General features: G+C 42.2%; 1 long non-coding RNA gene across 1 annotated transcript; it reads right to left on the bottom strand.

Moving 5' to 3' along the window:
• Positions 1-12,056: 12,056 nt before the first annotated feature.
• LOC137144455 (uncharacterized) lies at positions 12,057-12,693 on the bottom strand. The gene is made up of 3 exons (XR_010917409.1): positions 12,476-12,693; positions 12,213-12,355; positions 12,057-12,111 (listed from the first exon to the last, which is right to left on the bottom strand). It is a non-coding gene; the product is annotated as an uncharacterized lncRNA (long non-coding RNA).
• Positions 12,694-13,824: the final 1,131 nt, after the last annotated feature.

Genomic DNA, 13,824 nt, shown 5'->3' on the forward strand with positions numbered 1-13,824 from the left:
TATGGAAATCTATTGAAAATTGTAATTTAGTTTGATATGAAAAATATTTTCCAAATCATGTCTACACTGTGGCTTCCACCATTGAAACTGTGCTGATGGTCCCAATTTTCCCAGTCCAGGCAACGCCACAGAATTTAAAACTTAAATGAAGCAATGGGCACAGCACAGACAATACAGAATAAACTGTGAGTAGTACACATTCATCAGTGGGGCATGGAATATCATCCACAACCTTCTGGCCAACAGATCCCATATCCTTGGTATATACATTTTTTCCTCATAAGGCTTTTATGTCAAGCATTAGCAAAGAGTTTTCAGAATACACATAGGGGATTTTCTACACTACTGCAGCATTTAATATGACATGAACAATTCATATTATACACTTCAGTAGGTAAAGTGACATTTTAACATTCCAGAGTCTAACATGATACAGCATTGTCATTAAAACTTTTCATTAAATAATTGTGCTCCACTATCAGTTGAATTTCCTAATAAGTCTTCCTTCTTAACAGGAAGTCCCCTTTGTCATAGTACATGGCTTTTCAAAATGGGTTATTCCATTACATTTCAACATTAACTCAAATATAATCATGGTATTAATGTAGCTCTCCCAGGCAGGAAAATCAATGAAACAGGCTCTCTTGTCATTCTTGTCAGTGACCAAGGGTATGTCTACACTGCAATGTAAGTCCAGGGTTAGTGGACTTGAGTCAGCTGACCTATGTTAGGGAACCCTAGGCTTGAGCATCTATATTATATTTAACCCTATGTTAAGACTTTTCTAACCCATGCTTGAACCTAGGACTCTGGAGTCCACATTGCAATACACAGACCCAAGTCAAAGTAACCATATCCCAGAGTCCCTAGGTGCCCCTCCCTCACTGAAATGTGGCCACTCTAGACTTAAGACTGATGGTACTGTGGGAAAACGCTACTGCCCACCCTGCATACTATGGGAAGTTTGAAGCAGCTTGCTTTGCAAAAGGCTTTATTGGTTTGTTCTCCATTGCAAACCCAGGAGGCTTTCTGATAGTGTGCTTGCAGGTCAGTGATCAGAAGAGAATGGGTTAATGCTGAACTGCGCTGCTGCCATTTGTCAAGGGGGGGGGGGGCTTCCGTTTTCAATAAAGTGGATAGAAGATTGTTGGGATAGATAGGATGAAGGAAGTTGTTCCATGGAATTGTGGGATACTTACAGCTGACTACCGGGACCTGAGTAGGGATTCATCTATACTGCAGAGCAATAGCATTTGGACCCGGGGTCCTGGCTTAACTTGAGCTTGGATCCTCCACCCCTCGACGGCTGGGACCCTGGCTCTGAGCCCTGGGGAAAGCACAACTGCAGAGCAGAAACAAGGGGGGTAGGCTAGAGCATGGGCTAAAGCACAGGCTTATGTTGCAATGTAGACATACCACTAGATGCTTCCACAGAGAAGAGAAATGGGACTGAGGACTGTAAACCTAGAAAAGGTTTGTCAGTGTAGCTATAGTGGCAAACATGCTTAGTGGAGACACAGTTCATGGTAAAAGAGTTATTTTGCCAATATAGCTTATACCAGTTCCCTGAATGAAATAAGCTATACTGCAAAAGGGCATTTTTGCTGGTATAACTTCATCTACTGTAGGGCTTTTGCTGATCTCGCTATGTTGATAAGGAGTTTTGATATTTTTGACACTCCTGACTGACAAAAATTTTAAGTGTACGTCAGTCCTAAGACCATACCTGTCAAAATACAGTAAGAGTGCTCCATAGCTTCTAAAGAGTTGTCAGATGAGGTGACTCCTGATGCTACCACCTTCCCGACCAAAGCAAGGAAAATGTTGTGTGTGTGTAACAGATACAAAGAAAAACTTAAACAAACCAACATATAAATTAGTCTGTGGAACTCATTGTCACAATACATTGGGAAAAAAACTCAGACTCAATTGGGTTTTCAATGCACAGCTCTGTGCTCGGGGAAGTGCAAAATTTTACCCTAAAAGGATGTTCTGGAAAGCAAGAATACCTCCAGATGTCCCCTGGTATGCAATGGGGACATTTCTGTATATGTATATTCCCCCTCCATGCTAACCTTAAGGATGGGTGGAACTATAGCCCTGCCTCTTCATGTCCATTTAGGGTCATAGTGTGGCCCTGAAAGAATGTAGAGGGAGCAGCCCTGCACTGTAATTGTACCAGGCCCTTACATGGACTGTGAGGAAGAAGGGGGAAGGGTTAAAAAGGCTTCTTGTGCCCTCCCCTGCACTGCTCATCTATGTAAGAGCTGGGCAAAATTTGGCCTTTAATAATAATAAAAGATTGGACACTTATTAATAAAAATAGCATGTAGCTAAGATAAAAAACTACATCTGCTAAATGTCCTGACGTTTCAAGGCATGAACTGATTACTCAGTAGCGTCAGGAAGGGATTTCCTGCCCTACATTATTGGACAATTGACCATCCACCTTAGGAGAGGTTTTTACCTCTGAACTATCATTGTGACAGGACAGCCCAGTGGGTGGCAGCTTCTACACAGCTTTGGTGAAGGAAATGTCCCAGTTGCTGTAAACTGTTTAGAAATTACATGTGGTTGTCTAAAACAACTTAATCCTTTTGTTTAAACTCTCAAAGTAAAATGAGGCTTCACTCAGTTAAAGTATACATAAAGGAAATAAGCTTTCTCCATTTGCGTTGCCTCCGAAGAAGCAGACCCATCCATATATTGGTTTCTAGATTTCCTCTCTATGGAAGTTCATGCCATGTTTTTGATTGTGGGCTGTCAAGAAAGAGGGGCTTGCTAGAATTTATCCATTGAGATCCTCACTATGCACAGCCACAAAGAGGTGCTAAGTAGCGAGCTGATCCTCTGATCCAGCTTCTCATCACAGACAATAGTGGGGTTGCAGGAAGTGACCTAAAAAAGGGCAGCCTAAGGCACCTCTGGCTTTGATATCCCTCACAGGGTCCTGGGCTGGAGCCCGGTTGAGTGAGAGGGCCTGGGTTCCACTACCAACCACCTGCCCTGCAGTTTGAAGGGCTTAAGCCCTAACCACTAGGAAACTCTCCCCAAGAACGTAGGCCATCCACACCATCCTTTCCAGATCCCATGTGGAGTCCATTCATGCTACTACAATAAAATATAGGCTGTTGCTGAAGTTAAGATACAGGATGAGATGGACCCATTGCTATAGCAGTTCCTGTGCTCCTAAATTTCCCTCATTTTGGGGGGGAATTTTACATTAAAAAAAAACCCAAAACACCTTAAGTCAAAATTATCCACATATTATATTATGCCTGACAAACATGACCCTCTCATAGGATCAAATAAGCTTAATGTAGAAAAAAATAAGCATATGCATGAGTTCCATTAGTGCTCTCTGTCTCATACAGCTTAATCATGTAGAAAATTACTGGAGGGAAGAAATCACCAAGCATACAATTTCAATGTGAGAAGCTACAAAAAAGAACTGTAAGTAATATAACTTCACATAAAAGAGCTTAAGAAACACAGTATCATCAGCAACTCATCACAAGTGCAGTGCACAAAGATCCAATTAGATTCCTTAGTTGCGTATTGTTAACATTGCCAGAGTACATGACTCTGAGGCAAAGTCGGGATAGACCTTACTACATCGTGGGATACTGATCCACTAATGGCTTTCATTTCCAGGTGGCATGCCTGAGGAGGAAGCCTCTGAGCACACAATTTTTAAAGGCAGAAAGCAGAATCATGAACACGGGGTTGTTACGGGCCTCTGAAGAGAGAGAGAAGATGGTTAGGGGAGAGAACATAGAATATTGCGGGCCAAGACAAAGAGAAAGATCTGTGAACACAAAAAGGACTCTAATGAAAGAATGCCATCATAGGATCCCTTGAAGTTTGCTCATCAATAACTGAGATACTGTTATTGCAGATGATGCTCGGTGATGAAAACTATATACTGATCATTATACCAGCTTAATCTTAGTTGGGAAACCTGTTGAACAGCCTCTTAGCTAGCAAAATATACAGCAGATATGGCAGATGCTATAGCATCATTGTAGATTGTTTGGAAGTGAGAAACAATTGATGGGACAGCTGCCCTCTTCCCTAGAGTGGGATATGTTCAACACAGAGTGTCTTGAGGGACTGCTCTTCAATATTTCCTTTTACATTTTATACTTATTTTGGTGTAATTTGTGCATTTTAGTGGCACACATCAAGATAATTAGGTGAAAACCAGAGGGTACAGTACTAGCACTTAAGGCCCTGATCCTGCCAACATTTAAGCACATACATAATTTTACTCATGTGATTATTTCTATTGGAGTCAGTTGGACCACTCACAAAAGTAACATCACACGTGCTTAACTGTTGGTAGATTCAGGGCCTTATTTAGCTCTATTAATGTCTTTGATTGACTCCTAATGGAAGTGTTTCCACATCAATGATCCTGCAGAGCCTGGAGGCTAGTTGGATGTTACATGAATGTATTGAAATGCTTAAAAATTCTAGTTGCAGGCTGTTTAATATATCTAATTCTTTATTTGCACACTCATTACAAATGTGAAAAATCTTTTTCATCTTATGGAGGAGGGTGGCCAGAAAGGAAGCAGCTCTCATTACAATGTGTGTGACTGTTACAATGTACTCCTTTTAATCAGATTAAAACTACAATGAAAATTAATGTAATAGGATTTACTATAATTAGGAGCAAGAGCACAATAACCTAATATAAGAAAAAAAAAAAAAAGACAAAAGTATTACAGTGGCTCTCATTAAAAGACTGTTTACTATGTTAAAGATGCTTTGTACTCATCCACGAGGTAATTTTCCTCTTCATAAACAGACTTTTTCCTAATAATGAAAATACACAGGTCTTTTCTTATAAAACCAGACGGCACTTATTTTTCAAAGAGACACTATCTGAGAGTTTAGCCACCGTATGTAGGTTTTATGTTTGTTTATTTGAAGATCTTACAAAACCTAATTTTAAATAGAATTTGTTTTTAAACTTCAATGAAAATAGTTACACCTCAGCAGCATTAACAGTTTAGCATTATGCTAGTACATTAGAACTAGAAAGAAAAGGGAAACAGACTATTCTTGTTTCATTGTCCATGATGAGTCATCTTCTTCTAGCCTTAGTCATATCTATATGGAAACGGGTCTTCGAATCCTTCTTCTCCATTCCAGCCTGTCTTGAAACAGTTCCTTGGAAATTCAGCAGCTAATCAGATCCTTTTGTTGGACAGCCATCCATCTGGTTTTGGGTCTTCCAACTCTTCTCTTATCCTCCACTTCTAAGTTTAACACCCAATTTCCTATATAGTCTTCTGATCTTTTCACATGTTCAAACCATCTAAGCCCGGATTCCCTCAGCTTTTCTGTAATTGGTACCACCTTCACACTTCCTGTAATTAGTTTGTTCCAACTAGGTCCAGCCGTGTAACTCCAAGCGTTCATCTTAACATTTTCATTTATACTATATTCAAGACCTGCTCTGGTTTCTTCCTCAGTACCCAACATTTGGAGCCATGATGAGTGAAATACAAAAAGCAAACACAGTATAAAAGGTGAAAAGCAGGACTTTTACAACTTTTAGTTTTTAGTGACGCAGGTGAGAGAATTAGCTTTTTAATGTATGTTTTAAAACCTGATAGTGTCTCTAATAATATTATTACATAAAGTATGTTTTTGCAGTTCTTATGTAGGAAAAACTTCCATTGAGTTTTGCCACTGTGTAGACTACAGGTTGATTACCCACCTCTCTGTTCTAACATACTGATACCTAGTCACAATAAAATATAAGCGGTTTGAGTTATGCACATGTTCGGAGGTGGAAAGTCATCCTAGAGTGAACTGCAGTGGTCATAGTACAAGACATGATGGTGGTGACTAAGGCCTTAGTCCTTCAGGGAGTTCTGCAGGGGCATATTTGGAACTCCACATGACATAGTGATCCATAAGAAAGGCGTAAGTTGCAAGATCAGGCCCTAAGCTGTCATTCTTCCCTCAGAGTCAGTGCTGAATCAATGCCCTCTCATAGTGATAGGCTGTGTAATGCCCTTGGAGGTGTAGGGCTAGATTCCACTCTCAGTGCACTAACTGGAGTTACTCCAGATTTCAAACTCTGTAATCTGGCTCTTTTCTTTTGGCTGAGGCATAAAATGGAGACCCTGACCACACTTTGTAAGGGGAGGGTCATTGACACTCCTGTGCCCTAGAAAAACGCCAGCTTGGGGAATAATTACATTCTGGCTACCTAAATTTCACCTGGACAAAGTATCTTTACTTCTCCTAAAAAAGAACGTAACTGTTTTGTAGTATTACAGATAAGAATGGCTGCCACAGTCCACTCCAGCAATAACTGCATTTCTGTGATGGGTGAAGAGATCTCATTGTAAATCTATTCAGGACACTGCGATCCTTCTGAATAAAAAAGAACTGTAAGTTATTAACCATTGTTTTTATTATGTTGGGATGGCAGCACATAGGTCTTCAGGCCAAAAATCTCTCTTTTGCAGTGGGCAGTATTTACAAACCCTGTAATTTATGTAATGCAGTCTGCGTTTATGTTTGCTGTCATATAGATAGCTAGAATAAAGAGTGATTTTTTATTATGCAGTTGTATAGTTACACATCTAGGCTGCTGAAAGGTACTAAGGGTGACCTCACATTCTAGTATATGTGTAAAACAACCAGATGGGTAGGGTGGCACTGTGTATCCTAGACAGGAGAGTATTCCCTGTAGACCAATACAGCTGCTAACATTTTAGGCAGGCACACACTTGGAAGGATTAGCATGCTAAATTTCACATTTGACTTTTGTATGTGTTAATGATGAGTTGGTGGATTGTAGGGGATATGTCCTGACTCAATTGGTTCAGTAATTGTATTTGTTTTAAAGAGTTTTGCTAATAGCATATAGTACACACAATACTATATTTAACTCAATAATTTAACATAGAATTCTAACAGATGTAGAGAACATAAAGAACACAAGCAATATAGCAAAACAACCTTATTCTGGGGCAGCAATTATTTTAAAAATACAGTATTTGATGATTATGTTGCATAAGTAATAATAATAAAATCCATAAGTAAAAAGGAAAATAATGAAAGAACCATTCTCCACTGGCTTTCAAAATGCTCTTGGAAACTTAGCATGGCAGAACCATTATGCATATTGTGGCAGACGGCTGGCTTCACCCTAGTGGGTCTCGCGCTTCTGCCTCTTGTAGTGGGCCAGGGCATCACCAGTTACCCCATCTCCCCAGGGAGGGGGGGTAGGGACCCAGGCCCGCCTGCTCCTCCAGATCCCAGCCCAGCGGCCCTATGGTGTCAGCAGCACATAGCTGCTACTCATACTCGCGGCTGCAGTCTTTTCCCCTGGGCTAATTTCCCCCCTCAGTCCTTCTGGCCACTCAGGGCCTGCTTCCTTGCTGCTTGGACCAGGCTTCCTTACCCAGGCCCCTGTGCCTGGGGGAGTATCTCAGTCCTGCTAGGAGCAGGTTTCCCCCTCCTGGGCCCAGTACCTCTCTCAGGACTCCTCCACTCTTCCACACAACACTGTACTCCTTTCTGCTTCTTAGCACAGCACAGCACAGCACAGCACAGCACAAGCACAGCTATTCCTCCAGCTCATGCCCTGTCTCTCTGGAGCAAAGGGTTTTTATCGGGCACCTGGCTGGGCCTTAATTGGCCTCAGCTGCTCCTGATTGCCCTCTAATGACTCTGGCTAGTCTACAGGGAATAAAGCCTGGATCATTCCGGGGCTTACATACCTCCCTTCTACCATTCTCCGATTGCCCTCTGCCCTTGCCATATCACACATCCCCCCCCCACTCAACACCACAGGGTTGGGCTACTTGGCACACGAGGCAGTGCTGACGTGAAAGGGCGTCAGCATTGCCATGTTGGCTTCTGGCCCTATGCTGCACCTGGAAGTGGAAAGGCTGTAGGGAGAGGAACCAATCGGGTCACTTTTGCATTTTTCTCCTTGTTGATGTGCATCCACTGGAGCAGGGCATGGTCTGTCACCAGGGTGAACTTCCTCCCTAGGAGGTAGTATCAAAGAGTTTCCATAGCCCATTTAACTGCCAGGCACTCTTTCCCAACCATCGCATACTTCTGCTCTCTGGGGAGGAGTTTCCTACTGAGATATAGGATTGGGTGCTCCTTTTCGCCTATCATCTGAGAGAGGACTGCCCCAGCCCTGTCTCCAAGACATCTGTCTGGAGGATGAACTCCCTCTCAAAATCTGGGGCTATAAGCACCAGGTGACTACAAAGTACTGTCCTCAAGTCTATGAATGCTTTTTCAGCCATTTCAGTCCACTTCAACATATCCGGGCCCCGAGCCTTTATCAGGTCTGTCAAGGGCCCTGCTCTCATGGCAAAGTGGGGGATAAACCTCCTATAGTACCCTACTATTCCTAAGAAGGCCCGGACCTGCTTCTTGTGGACCGGTCGGGGCCAGGCCTGGATGGCCTCTACCTTATCCCACTGGGGTTTCACCAGGCCTCTTCCCACCACGAATCCCAGATATTTGGCCTCGGCCAGCCCTATTGCACACTTGGCGGGGTTTGCGGTGAGGCCAGCTTTTTGGAGGGTTTCAAGCACCGACTCCACTTTCCCCAGGTGCGTTTCCCAGTTGGGGCTATGGATGACCACATCATCCAGATAGGCAGCAGCATACTTGATGTGGGGTCTCAATAATCTGTCCATCAATCGTTGGAATGTTGCGGGGGTCCCTTGCAGTCCGAAGGGGAGGACAGTATATTGGAACAGACCATCGGGAGTAGAGAAGGCAGTCTTCTCTTTGGCATCTTTGGCTAGCGAGATTTGCCAGTAGCCCTTGGTCAGGTCCAGGGTGGTTAGGTATCGAGCCTTGCCCAACTGGTCCACTAGCTCGTCGATGCGCGGGATCAGGTAGGCATCGAATTTAGATATTTCGTTTACAGAACTTCAGGGTGCCATTGGGCTTGGGAACTAGGACAATTGGGCTGGACCACTGGCTGTGGGACTCCTCGATAACCCCGAGTTCTAGCATTCTTCTTACTTCTGTCCTAATCTCTTCCCTCTTGGCCTCTGGTATCCGATACGGCTTTATTGTTACCGGCACCCCAGGGTTGGTGATGATGTGATGCCGGACCACCATTGCACGACCGGGCTGTTTGGAGAACACGTCTTGGTCTTGCTGGACCATGTCAACAACTTCCGTCCATTGCTCTGGGGTGAGCTCGGGGGATAAGCTCACCTCCCCCTGTGGGATGCCAGTCTGGGGGGGTGCTTCTTGGATGATCAGGTATGCTTCCCGGTCTTGCCAGGGCTTCAGCAAATTGATGTGGTACAGTTGTACCGGCTTTTGGCGGCCCGGCTGCCTCACATTATAGTTTACCTCTCCAACGGCTTCCACAACCTCGTACGGTCCTTGCCAACTGGCCAGGAGCTTGCTCTCCACTGTTGGCACCAGCACCATCACACGATCTCCTGGATGAAACCCCTGGGACTTTGCCTGTCGGTTGTAGTAGGTCTGCTGGGCTTTCTGGGCTTTCTTCAGGTGTTCACGCACTATGGGAGTCACCCAGAATATCCATTCTCGCATCTGCGCTACGTGCTCAATTACATTCTTCCCTGAGTTAAACTGTTCTTCCCAGTCCTCTTTGGCAATATCTAATATAGATCTAATATAGATCTAATATAGGCTGAGATCTTTCCTGCCTGGATTTCTGGGATCTTCCAGGGGGTGAAAATAGTTCTTGGGCAAATTCTGCAACAATTTAGGGTATCTCATGCTGGGTACTGAATTTTACTGGCAGATTTTGAAAATTTTGGTCCAAGGGAATAAAAAGCTTTTTAAAAAAGGTTTTAAAAAAAATCTCCAAGTTAAAAAAATCTACAAAGTTTGCTCTACTTTCTTTTAAGTCCAGGGAAATGACATTCTTGAAACATAGTACTTCTCTTTGGTTTTCTTAAAGAATACCTGATTGAAAACAAAGAACAGTAGATGTTCTTTATGGAGCACTTAATGGACATTTTTTATTTTGTTGAGCACACAGGGAATTTTCAAAATCTGCTTTTCTGCAAGCAGGTTGTCAAGAGGCCTTTCATCCTCTTGTAACACACTTGTAACATGTTTTAAAACCCTGCCGTAAGGTGTAAACAACCAGCAATTCTTCATCCTCTGCTTCACACATAACACAATCAATTCTGTTCTCTCTCATCATATACTACTGTAATTGCTGCTTTTGGCATAGGTGCTCTGGCTCTGAATTTTCTGTGAGTGGACCAAATTAAAAAAAAATTGCCCTTGGCATAAATATAAAACTGTCTCCATGGCACTGATGCTGCTGCTGATACTGTACCAATATGAAAAAAAAGCCCTAAAGTAGTGAGTAAACTACACTAGGACAACCAGAGAAAAGCCACTGGGGAGCTGAGCAGCCAGCTCGCACACAAGCACAACCTTTAGCACTCCCATTGCATGATAAAAGAAATAATTCACTACTAGGTTATTTGCCTGGCAAGGTGTATCATGCTTAAACACCAGAAGTGGTGAATTTTGTTTTTCCCTTTTTTGTTGTTCTTACTGGCTTTTCAGGTTTGCTCAGCTTTTTCTTGACTACCCACCTCTGTGGCTGACTTGAAAGTTGCTATACTTCTACAAAAAAACTTCAGAAACAGACTTCAAAGAGAAACTGCAGAATTGGAACTCATATGTAAACTTGACACAATTAAACTGGGTCTAAATAGGGACTTGGAATGGTTATCTCATTCCAAGAATTGTCCCTGTTCACACATTCTCACCTCCTAATCAATGGTTGTGAATAAGTCTCAACTACTCTAACTGAATGGAATTTGCTCATACCTAACTTCCCCATTGTTGTTCCTTACCCTTAGATGTATATATATACCTCCTATCTGATTTCTATTCCTTACATCTGACAAAGTGGGTTACAACCCATGAAAGCTTATGCCTGCAGAAATTAAATTTGTTAGTCTTTAAAATGCTACAGAACTCTCATTGTTTTTGCAATATACACAATGTTTTCATTACCAGATTTTATTCTTCCAAAACTTCAAAATTGGTCAACAAACACGTATTCACTGATCTAAAAATATTTGTACCTTTTAATGAAACTTTCCAACCATGAGGTAACAAAGATCTGAGATAAGACAATACTTTTACTCAGTCTTTCTGCTGTTGTATTCTTTGATTTCCCTTGTTACTATTTAACAATTTGTAAATAGAATAGTCAAACAAAAAGCTACTGTACATTACTGTCAAGACTTTTGGGGTCAGATTCTGAGCAGGTGTAAGCCAGCTTGGCTCCAAAGAAATCATCAATTTACACCAGTTGAGGACTTGGCCCTTGGTATTTAACCCAATTTCACCTTCTCTGCATTAGAGCATTTTGGTGTTGCTTGGAAGCACTATTTCTGCTTCACATCAAGTCTGTAATACACTACATGTCTACACACAAAAATGCTCACAACAGTGCACAAACATTCACACCAGCATGGTTATTACAGTTCATCTGCATGGTTAAGGACTATAGTATCTACCATAGTGTCATTCTGCACTGTTATAATGCCAGTCTGCACAGAATAACACCTGCAATAGTACAGTTATTCTTCCCAATGCACTTCCACAATGCTTTTTCTTATTCTTCTGTGACAGCTTTGACAGCTCGAAGCACTGTCTCTGTCACCTGTTATGCCACTTACCTGCCAGCTGTATCCAGTTCCAGGAGTATCCAAGTGTACTTGGACCTTCTTGCATCCTCCATGCTCTGGGTAAGCCTGAGAGCAGTCAAGGTGGTACTTGGCTGGTCTTGACCCTATTCAATCCCTCCTCCAGCACCGCAACCTCCAGACCAGAAAGGAACAATTCAATGCAATAAAATAATAAATAAAAAAAGCTTTAATATTTTTGTAATATTTAAAACTTTCTCCCCTTCTCTTCCATTGGTTCCATGAGGGTTCACCTGCAAAATACGAAGGACAAACTTTAGAGAGCAGTTAGCAGATACACATATGGACAAGCCTATGAACCACCCCCACCTCAAGTATATTTACTTTAGTGAGGGTTGCCACAGCAGTCCAGCCTCCACCTCCCCACCATCTGCAATACTCCTGAGATCTGAAAAAAAGAACGCACACACAAGAAAGGATCATTAGTTAATGAATACCCAACAAGGCCCCTCCACACCTCTCCTTTTATCCCCAAGCAAATGCACTTACCTCCCCCTGCTGCTTCAGCATGCACTTATCACGCATCAGGGCTCACTGAATTATTTGGAAGGGAGCTTACTTGGTTGCATGAATGAACACACTGGGATGTCTTTCCTCCAAAAATTGGTCTGGACCATTCTCATCTCTGGTTCCTAGTAGGAAACACAAGACAGAAAAAGTTGACCACCTAATTAATGACAAATAACAGAAAAAAATAAACATCTAAAAATTAGTGAATACCTGAATTAAAATAATGAAATCTAGCTCATTACCTCCACAAGTGTCCAAATGGGTTGATCTTTCTTGTAAAGGCCATGTCTCCGGGCCCAAAGTTGGTCTAGAAGTGGTTTGGGGGTGGCTGGTGTGTCTCTGATAAAATATCTTCATTGATAGTATGAAGTTGTGGCAGGGAATAGCTCCTGACCCTCACAGACCATGCATGGATCCCTGTGCAGGACAGAACCACTTGCAGCATCCATTGGAACAAACCAGAAACATGAACAGGTGTAAACAGACACTATAGAACATAAACATTATAATCTGCTCCAGGAAACCGTGTCTGCCATTGTGATAGGTGCAATAATCCACAGACCCTTCAACAATTTTCAGGGAGTTCTATGTGTGGGTTATATGGGCTAAAGCAAAATGTTAGTGTGGATGTAGATAATGCTCCAGTGTAAATACGGCTCCAGTGACCTGTCCAAAGAGATATTTCTAAAGAGGTGTTATAAATATCATGTTAAGGTGCATATCAACATCAGGGGATACATTCCATCTATCCTGAGTATTTATGCAATATATTTATAATATCTAGGCACTGAAGAGAATAATGTCCCAAATAAAAATGGGCTGAGTTCTCATCACCTTCCTGGGAATTAGTCACTTGTACGTGCGTTTATTTTCCCACCCACACACTCTCCTCCCTAGTCCTATGAATGTTAATGAGTTATTTGAGTACATTAAGGGAAGTTGTTTATTTATTTTTACTACTACAGAAGCTCCTAGGAACCCCAGTCAGTAGTAGGCACTGTACAAAAATTTAACAAAAAAGACAGTTCCTGCCTCAAAGAGTAATCTAAGTTTACCCCCAAAGATCTGAATCTATATTGAATTATTTTAATGTTAGCTTTTGCATGCTCTGTCCCCATAACTCCCACTGAAGTCAATGGAAGTTCAGGTGTTTCACACTTTATCAGGGTCTAATCTTCTAAAGGTGGAATACCCACAACACCCAATGACTTCAGTGGGAATTCAGCATGCTGAGGTTCTCCCAGAATTGGGCCTTCAATTGAGTCACCCAGGTTTTCTCCTCACCAATGGGGAGGAAGCCCTTAGAATTAATCATTCAGCACAACAGCAGAATCTGTGGAGTACAAAGTCAAGGCAGGGGTGAAATGAAAACGTTGTGATGATTGTTTTGGCTCCCAAGAACTTTATCCTTTTTCAAAGATTAAATCCTGGGTAGAGGTAGAGGTTACTAAAAAGCCCCATTGGTTGTGCTCATAGCCATTTCTCAACATCTCTTCCTCCTGCTCTGCACAGATATTGGACATCTCCTTACAGACTTGTTGCACCAGAAGTACAGAGTCACTTGAGTGAGTTACATTATATTCCAAATTCA

This window comes from Emydura macquarii, unplaced genomic scaffold (genome assembly GCF_026122565.2).
Source record: "Emydura macquarii macquarii isolate MOO-44397 ecotype Brisbane River unplaced genomic scaffold, CSIRO-AGI_Emac_v2 contig_3451, whole genome shotgun sequence".
NCBI lineage: Eukaryota > Metazoa > Chordata > Testudines > Chelidae > Emydura > Emydura macquarii.